Source organism: Lepidothrix coronata, unplaced genomic scaffold (assembly GCF_001604755.1).
Source record: "Lepidothrix coronata isolate B3197 unplaced genomic scaffold, Lepidothrix_coronata-1.0 Scaffold119, whole genome shotgun sequence".
Taxonomy (NCBI): Eukaryota; Metazoa; Chordata; class Aves; order Passeriformes; family Pipridae; genus Lepidothrix; species Lepidothrix coronata.
Window position 1 is genome coordinate 1010572 of NW_016690299.1, and position 9329 is coordinate 1019900.

General features: G+C 49.0%; 1 long non-coding RNA gene across 1 annotated transcript in view; it reads left to right on the top strand.

Annotated features, from left to right (window-relative positions):
- Nucleotides 1–9329, top strand: part of LOC108502475 — a 17266-nt gene that overhangs the window by 3665 nt on the left and 4272 nt on the right. Inside the window, exons 2-3 of the long non-coding RNA XR_001876494.1 lie at nt 1767–1775; nt 5349–5359. This is a non-coding gene — a long non-coding RNA (uncharacterized LOC108502475). The remainder of the gene's footprint in view (nt 1–1766; nt 1776–5348; nt 5360–9329) is intronic.

Below are 9329 nucleotides of genomic sequence, written 5' to 3' on the forward strand. Positions count from 1 at the left end.
GAAAATAATCCTCCCCGAGAGAGAGAGGGAGATTCTGGAGGTGCATTATCAAATATCCTCCCTGTAATTACCCGGCCTGGAAATGGCTTTCCCTGTGCCCATTTGCTCTCTGATTATCCTGGTGGGTTAATTGCTGCCTCATTAGAATCTCCTGGGTGAAATCCTGCCTGTTTATGGTCCTGGACATTTGGACACAGCTCAAGTTCTGCATCTCAATTTTTATTTTTTTTTTTCCTGTCTACTGCAAATTCTTTTTAATGTTCTGGATAGATTTAATCTAATTCCTTGACTCGAAAGAACATAAAATCTCTATTTCAGGGCTTTCAAAGCACAGCCTTTCTGTTATTATTGACTCGTGTGTAATAAATCATTACGAAGCCAACTTCAATTTTGTTTGGAGATGCTCTAATCTCAAATACAACATCTAAAAGAAACCAATAACAAGCACAGCATTATTAGTAGTAATAGTTCATTTTCAGAGCTTTGTCTCTGCAGTGGGGCCTGGTTAAAGCTCAGGAATATTTTGATTTACTGTAAAACTTTTCCTGCCAAGTTTGACTCGAACCATTCCAGGCTCATCCGTTGGCAGAGCGTGGGTTTCATTTGGACGGTTCAAAATCCTTTCCCGTGTTTTAGGTGGGTTTTGTTCTCCTGGATATCCCTCCTTTGCTGTCCTGGGCTCCCCGAATTTTTGCTGAGCCACCTCTGTCCTACAGGCTGGGAAACAAATGAGGGGTGAGGTCAGAGGGGCCAGTTAAACCCTCTAAATGACTTCTGAAAAATGTCCTGTTGTGACACTTCCTGTCCAAGCCCTGGGCACACCAGTAGCTTGGTTTTTTTGGAGAAGGTAGAGAGCATAAAATCCACTGGCTTTTCCCCCAAAAAGTAACTCCTTATTCCAGAAATTTAATTATATTCCTTTATTTTGGTGTGAAGGCTGGGCTGTTTTAGTAACACCCTTAGAGACAGTGATGCTTTCCCTGGGATGAATTTCTCTGGTCTCACGTTCTTAAAAACTTTTATTTCTGTTCCCTCCTCTTGTAAAACCCCCTGGAACCAAATATTTTTAACTCCTTGGGAGGTATTTACCCCCTTAATCAAATATATTCATCCTGCTTTTCCAGCAGCACATCCTGGTCTCTCCAAATTCATTATTTAACAGCACACCAAGCATTGCAGAGGTTGAATAAATCCCTCATTTGCTCTCTGTGGTTGACAATAACGGGGTTCTATTGGAAGTTTTATTATCCCACACAGGACCTACCAACAAATAAAAATTATCCTGAATCTGAAGAGGGAGTTACATCCATTATGGGGAGTTATGGAGTATGAATTTTTAGAAGTGAATTTTTAAAAGTGCTCCTCTAAGATTTTTCTTATTCTTGCAGAAGGAATTCTTTTGGAAATGCTCCTTGGAATTACGTTGGGCTAAGAAAATATTCCATGGGACTATATTTTTTTTTTAGTCTAAAGGAATGAAACGGGCAAGAATTTGGGAAAAGGACAAAATGCTCCAATATGAAATCACCCTTCTGAGTCACCCTATTTAGATGTAGTTTAATTATTTAAATGACAGTTCTTTACGTTTTAATATGAGAAAAATGAGTGAGGTTTTAGTGTCGTTTGTTGAATGTTGTTTGAGGTATAAAGTGAAATTTGTTACTGAAAACTGAAGGGGAAAGAGGGGAAAACTACTGAGGGTGAAGAGAGGTCTTGTTTTATGGAATTGTAAAGTGGGATATCCTGAGCTGGGAGGGACCCCCAAGGGCCATCCAGTCCAAGCCCTGGCCCTGCCCAGACACCCCAACAATCCCCCCCTGTGCCCCAGAGGATCATCCAAACCCTCCTGGAGCTCTGGCAGCCTTGGGGCCGTGCCCACTGCCCTGGGGAGCCTGGGCAGTGCCCCCCCATTCCCTCCTTTCCCTCGGGAGCAGGTTCCCAATCCCTGGGTGGCTGCAGTGGCTCATCCTGTCATAGAGAATGCAGGTGGGAACTGTGTTAAAAATGGCAAAACTTCCCCCTGTGCTGGTGCTGAGAGAACAGCACTGCCTGTTCCCTGGCAGATCCACCTGGGAACACTTCACATTGAGAGAGCTCCCGAGCTGCTGTCGGAAAATTGGTGCTGGAGTTATTACCGGGATCTATTTTCAGCTCCCTTTCATTGTGGTGTTGGCAGAATGTCCCACTCCTCTGGAATCACAGCAGCAGGGAGGGTGGGCGGGATTCACAAGGCTGCAGCTGCCAGGGGTGGGCTCTGCTCTGGTGGGAAAGTGCAAGGGGAGAAAGGGAAGAGGATGGGAGGGCCTGGATGGGAACAGGGCTGTGGAAGCAGCTTTGCTGTGGTGGTTCCTACCACCACATTCCCAAGGAAGGGTGTCCTGGATTGGGATCCTGTGGGGGGGTGACAGCCCTGAGCTGGGCAGCTCTGGGGAACAGGGAGGGGGGGTGAGGGAGGCACCTCGTGCCCAGCTTGCCCTTGAGGGTTTTTGTTTTTAGGGTATAAAACTGGGAGCTTTGGTTGTAAAGCATAAAAATGGGGAAATCCTGCTCGAAACACTGAATTTGATTTCGTGCTGAAGGGGCAGAAATTACACTAGACATGTTTTCACAACGGTGTGTGCAGTAAAAGTGGTAAAATTCCCCCCAAAGCTGGGAGTGTGTGATGTAACCTGTAGGGTGGGCATAAAAAGCAAGAATTTGTGACATAAAGCCACCTGAGCTCTACAGGCAGGTAAATTTGCTGTAGTATGAGCAGGAGGGAGGTGAGGGAGGCACCTTGTGCCCAGCTTGGCCTCTGCTGGGGCTCCTGCTTTATTCCCAACTGCTGGTTTGTCTTTGGGGATCCCCAAACAGCAGGGAAGGGTTTTGGGGTCAGAGCTGTGAGGGGAGAGTGGATTATCCCGTGGAAGGAAGGGGGCTGCTCCTCAGTCCCAGGATCCCAGACTGGTTTGGGTGGGAAGGGACCGTAAAGCCCACCCAGTGCCACCCCCTGCCCTGGGCAGGGACACCTCCACTGTCCCAGGTTGCTGCAAACCCCATCCAGCCTGGCCTGGGACACTTCCAGGGGGTTCCCTGTTGCTCCTGGTGCCTGTGCTGGAGCTGCAGAGAGGGACAAGCACTTCCTTGGGCTGGAGAAGAGGACACGGGGTCCTCATCCCTCTGGGTCTCCTACTCTTTGTCCTGGAACTTCCAGCTCTTTGTCACCTCAGGAAAGACTAAATAAGTCTGTCCTATCCCCCCTTCTGTCCTGGAAGCAATTTATTGGCATTTTGAATCTTCACGAGAGACATCTTTTACCAACGTTCCAGTTGTCAAATAAACATCTCTTTTTGTTTACCAAATACTCCTTCCTGCATAAAGCAAACAGCCAGCTGGCAAAGGGGGTTTGTGATTCCGGCACGTGCCAAGCACTCCCACACTTTGCTCTGGCTTTCAAGGAGCTGCTGTTCCATGGTTTGCATGTTTGGGTGATTTTTGGTTGAGCATCACACGTGATTGTACATCCTGGATTATAGGGAATTCCCTGGGAATGTTGTCCAGTGGCTGCAAGTGGGAGCCGCCTTCCCACTCCTTGATATTCCGGAGGAAAACCTGGGTGTTGTGCAGTAACCACCTGATGGTTTGCTTTGTTGGGATATTCAGCTGGAAAAAAACTGGATAAATGTAAAATATTGCTGTATCCTGAGGGGAACACCCAGTGACCTCACTGGGAAAAGTGGGATTCCAACCCAGCTGATTCTATGGATGTTCTGAGGAGACTTCTCAAGGCTGGGTTTTAGGACTGCAAGGGCTGAATGAGTTCCCCGGGGTGTAAACAGAGTTTCGGTGTTTTATCGTGGCACAAAATCCCAGGAATCCGTAGGAACAAGTGCTGATTCCCTCCTTTTCCCCCTCAGCAATGCTGCAGAGTCCTTGCTGGTGGAAAATAAACCCCTGGAGCTCCCAGCTGCTCCCACAGGTGGGTTTGAGCTGGGACACAGGGACAGGATGGAAAAAGCCTCCCTGGCATTTGGCCCCAACACACTGGGGACGTGAGAGACTGATTTTTCTGAGGAGTTGGAGTGGGCTGAGGGTAATTTCGTGTAATAATTTGTATTTGAGCGTCGTCTCCACATTCCCATCTCCCTGGGCTTGGCTGCAATCCATCACTCTAATTGCCTTCCCCTGCTCAGGTGGATTTATGTGCTGGTCCCTCTCACACTTAAAACACTGTAGCTACAACCTTTCTTTCTTATTTAGATTAGGATCCCTTTTTTTTTTTCCCTGCTCCTTGGAAGGTCACTGTGTCCCTTTTCCCAAAGCTGATGGTACATCTCAATTTTGGAGCCTTAGGCCAGAAATGGGAGGCAGTTTTTTCCTCACTTTAATGGAATATGAGTCCTGGTACTTGGGGCTTGGCTGATATTCTGTGAAGGGTTTTTTGGGGCTGATCCTGAGATGTTCAAACCAGTTTGGATCAGCCCGTGTTGTCCAAGTGGCTGTGGTGTGGATTTAACATGGAAAAGGAAGGGAAAGGTGCAGAGCAGCTCATTTCTCACCCTGTATGAAACTTCTCTGCCCTAAAAGATGTTTTACAGATTTATCTGAGCACTCCATGGTCCTTCCTGAAGGGATTTAGTGCTGGAATTAATCCTGGCTTGATTTACCCATCCAAACCACCCAGCTGTGAATTGATTCAGCCCTCACAAGACACTGGATTGGTTTTAAAAAACTCCATTTAAAAAATGAGCTTCCCAAACTGTTGTGGATGTGAGGTGTGAGCAGGAGCCGAGTGGCTGGGAAAGGGAGGGGTTTTGGCAGGAAAATGAAGTGACCAAGTGAACTTTGGAGTTTTCACTTAGAAAAAAATCCCCCTCTGGGAGTTGAGCCTCGGGCTAAGGATGAGTTCACGCTGTGGTTGTGGCTTCAGGAGTGACATCCCTGTCCCTGCTGCAAGAAACCCCAGTGCAGATGCAGAGGAATGTGCTCTACGTTGCTTTATCGTCATTTTATTTGAAATAATAGGTATCAGCTTCCAAATCACTGGAAGCATTTGGCTGCCTTTTTTTTTTTTTTTGGTGGTGTTTTGTTTTTTTTAAAACAGTATTGGAGAACAATCAGAGATTCTATTTCACAAGCCACACAAACAATTAACCTCCCAGCCTGCACTGACTTAATGTGCAGCTCATTTATTTTGTGTCTCCTGCATAGGCAGGATGGAAATCAATAACACCAGTGGAGTATAATTTTAATGTATCGTTTTCAGAAGAGCAAAGAAAACAAAACCTCATAAAAGTTTAACATTTCACCGTTAGTTTTTTTTAAATAATGGATGGGGTTTTTTTAAATAATGGATTCCCATTGCAAAGGCTGTGCTGGGGTGTTGGTTTTCCGTGTACCTGAGCTCAGGAAAGATGTTTCCCATCTATGTACAATTAGAGCAGCTAAAACCAAACAAATCCCTCCTTGGAGTCTCAGTTCAGAACTTCATTTCTCACAGTTTTTCTCGGAAATTCTCATTTTTCAGTTTTGTCAATTTTCGTTGACATTTTGCCCGTTGAGATTTTGATTTAAGGTTTCAAAGCAAAGCAAAAACCTCTCCCTGCCTTCCTGTCAACCTGCTTTTTTTTCCCTGTGGGAAAAAGTCTTGTCACCTCAGTGACAAGATGTGTGATCCTAAATGTGGAGATCCATGATCAGGAGCAGGTGATCCATGATGTCCATAGAATCACAGAATCACAGAATCATCTGGGTTGGAAGGGACCTCCGAGATCATCCAGTCCAACCCTTGATCCAACCCCGCCGTGGTTCCCAGCCCATGGCACTGATGCCACATCCAGTCTGTCCTTAAACACCTCCAGGGACGGAGAATCCACCCCTTCCCTGGGCAGCCCATTCCAATGGCTGAGCACCCTCTCTGCAAAGAAATTCTTCCTGATCTCCAACCTCCCCCTCCCCTGGCCCAGCTGAAGACCCAGCCCTCTTGTCTTGCTGAGAGTTGCCTGGGAAAAGAGACCAACCCCCCCGGCTCCCCCCTCCTGTCAGGGAGTTGCAGAGAGTGAGGAGGTCTCCCCTGAGCCTCCTCTTCTCCAGGCTGAGCCCCCCCAGCTCCCTCAGCCTCTCCTCCCAGCACTTGTGCTCCAGTCCCTTCCCCAGCCTCGTTGCTCTCCTCTGGCCCTGCTCCAGCCCCTCCATGTCCTTCCTGAGCTGAGGGCCCAGAACTGGACACAGCACTCCAGGGGTGGCCTCCCCAGCGCTGAGTCCAGGGCAGGAATCACTTCCCTGGCCCTGTTGGCCACCCTGTTGCTGAGCCAGGCCAGGATCCCTTGGCCCTCTTGTCCCCCTGGGCACACTCTGGCTCCTGTTCAGCTCCCTGTCCATCCCCACTCCCAGCTCCCTTCCTGCCTGGCTGCTCTCCAGCCCCTCTGGCCCAGCCTGGAGCTGCCGGGGGTTGTTGTGGCCAAAGGGCAGGACCCGGCCCTTGGCCTGCTTGAACCTCATCCCCTTGGAATCAGCCCATGGATCCAGCCTGTGCAGGTCCCTCTGCAGAGCCCTCCTGCCCTCCAGCTGATGGACACTCCCCCCAGCTCGGTGTCATCTGCACATTTGCTGATGATGGACTCCATCCCCTCATCCAGATCATCAACAAAGACATTAAACAGGACTGGGCCCAGCACTGATCCCTGGGGACACCACTGGTGATGGATCCCAACTCCTAGGCTCGGTGAGGAAAACGAGATCAAGTGGAAGCTCTGCCCCAGGATGATCAGGGAGATTCCAGGGGCAGCTGGGACCAACAGCAACCATGATTTCCCAGTTTTTCTGCCTCCATAACTCGTCTGAGCTCCAGGCCATGGCAGTGGTGGAAGCACTGACAGGAACTGTGCTCTGAGGGAGCTGCTGCTGGGGCTGAGACCTTGGTGAGGCCCTGAAGTGACAGTAAATCCTGTCAGGAAGAGCAGTGACATTGTCCTGAGGTGGCTGTTCCCCATTTTATTGCCTTTTAGTTGGAAGCTTCTTGCTGTGATTGCCTCTCAATCTGGACTGAATCTTTTCCCAGTTCCCCTCAACCCCCAAGCCAGGGAGAAGAGCCACTGACCCTTCTTTTGTGTGACATGTTGGGAGTGTTTCCCTTCAACCTTCTGCTGTGTTGCTTTCCCAGTGTTGCCTCAGAGATCCCACTGTAAATCCATCACCCTTCCTCTCCTTGGCACTTCCCAGGGAGTTTGGATTTTTGCAGGAGCTGTGTCGTGACTGGACTGTGCTCTGCAGACCCCACCAGGGCTGCCCAGGGCCGAGTGATTCCCTCCAGTGACCCAGTTAAGAATCCTTGATGGAATATTTCCCTCTTCTTCCTGGTCTGTTTAAACCCTCTCCCCACAATTCCTGGCAGTGGGACCAGCTAAAGGTTCTCCATCCTCTTTCACTCCATGATCCTTGTGGGTCCCTTCCAACTCAGCATATTCCGTGATTTCATTTTATTCAAATGTAGGGGCTTTGTGCTTATGGAATTTCCCCCATTCCAAGTTCCTTCTGGGATATTCTCTCTCAACTGATCCAGCTGCAGGTTTGTTCCTGTCTCCAGAGGTGCTCTTGGTGTTGTCCTGCTTTCCTGTTTCCCACAGATCCTGTAGATGTCCATTTTTATTCTTTTGCTCATTTAGGAGAGCAGGGAGTGGCCCCGCAGAAATCAGGGAATTATCCCTCTCCTTCCCTCATTCTGTCAGTTTAACATTTGTGGAGTTTTCCCCAAGAAACACGTTAGGGAATGAGGATGTAGCTGTTGAAATTGTCTGTAAAATGATGAAATATTGTCTTATTCTCTGGCCACAAGACTCAGTGCCATGGGCAAAGGAAGTTAAATCCCTTAGAATAATGGAATTGTTAAGGTTGGAAAAGCTCTCCAAGATCAGAGGGTCCAACCTTTGACCCATCCCCACCTTGTCACCCAGACCAGAGCACTGAGGGCCACGTGCAGTTGTTAAAACACATGCTTGAATGAAGATTATAGAGGGGTCAGGGTTGTCTTTTAGTAAAGACAAAGCACTTCTGGGCATGCAATTTGCATTTAATTCCCATTTAATTTGAACATTTGGTTTATGGTGCAGTCTAAGTAAAATATTACAGTAATGAAATTCAGGAGTGAGGGAGAGGAGGGGGGTTGGTTTGAGGAGTGGGACTCTGCTGGCAGTGACCTGGGAAGCCAAAAGCAGTGCAGAGTTAATGAGGAGACTGTAAAAATAGGGATGACATGAGACCAGAGCCGTGCTGGGCATTTGTCCGAGTGCAGAAAGATGAGAGAGAGTTAAGAGGAGAATAAACTTCAGGAACTGGAGAGAAATGTTCCTGAGGGAAGGAGGCTGAGCATGGGCACCTCTGAGCTGTGTCAGGAGGGCAGGGGGCTCCTGGAGCTCCAGGTTGGATCCCACAGGGGTTTTTCATGGCTTAGACAGCACTGAACACCTTCATGTCAGCAACTCTGAGGGTGCTGGGGTTTGATGAATCTGCCTCCGGGAGCGATTCTGGGAAGCCATTCCCTGCAGGCAGGAGCATGAGTGTGACTGATTTGCTCACTGGTTGTGTCCCTCCTGTTTGCCCTGTGCAGGGAGCAGTTTTCCACAGCAATCCTGGCTCTGATGGATCCACACGAGGAGCGTTTTTGCTCCAAGAGGGTTTAGCTCAAAGGATGTAATGCCTCTGGCTCGAGGTGTTGTATCCAAGGATGGTTCCCTTAGGAAAAGCTGCAAAGGGAACGTTTTAACTGCAGCCATTTTGCTTTGTATTGCTGAAGGGGAGAAGCTGATGAGGAACAAGGGATGTTTGCAGAGTTGCAGACTGACATACTGCAGAGCCATCCCTGAGCAATAAGGAATTTGTACAGGACTTCTTCTGGATATAGGAATGACTTCCCTCGTTTCACTCTGGGATGGGGTGTGAGCCCTTGGCTTGCCCGTGCCCGTGTGACCCCCTGGCCACTGGATGTGGCTGGGAGGTGGGAGCTGTGCTGGGGTGACAGCAGAGCTCTGTGAGACCTCGGGGGCACATCATGGAGATTCCAAGAGATGCTTCCCATTCCTGATGGGCCCTGAGCCAAGTTTAGACTCCTTCTCTTTCTTGGCACACACAGGAGAGGGCTGAGGAGCTTCCAACCTGAACACAGGGTGTCAGGAGCAGGTTGGCATTTCATGGAATCATGGAAAAGTCTGGGTGGGAACCTTAAAGCCCACTCAGTGCCACCCCCTGCCATGGGCAGGGACAACTTCCACCAGCCCAGGTTGCTCCAACCTGGCCTTGGACACTTGCAGGGATTCAAGGGCAGCCACAGCTTCTCTGGGCAAAGATGTGAATAT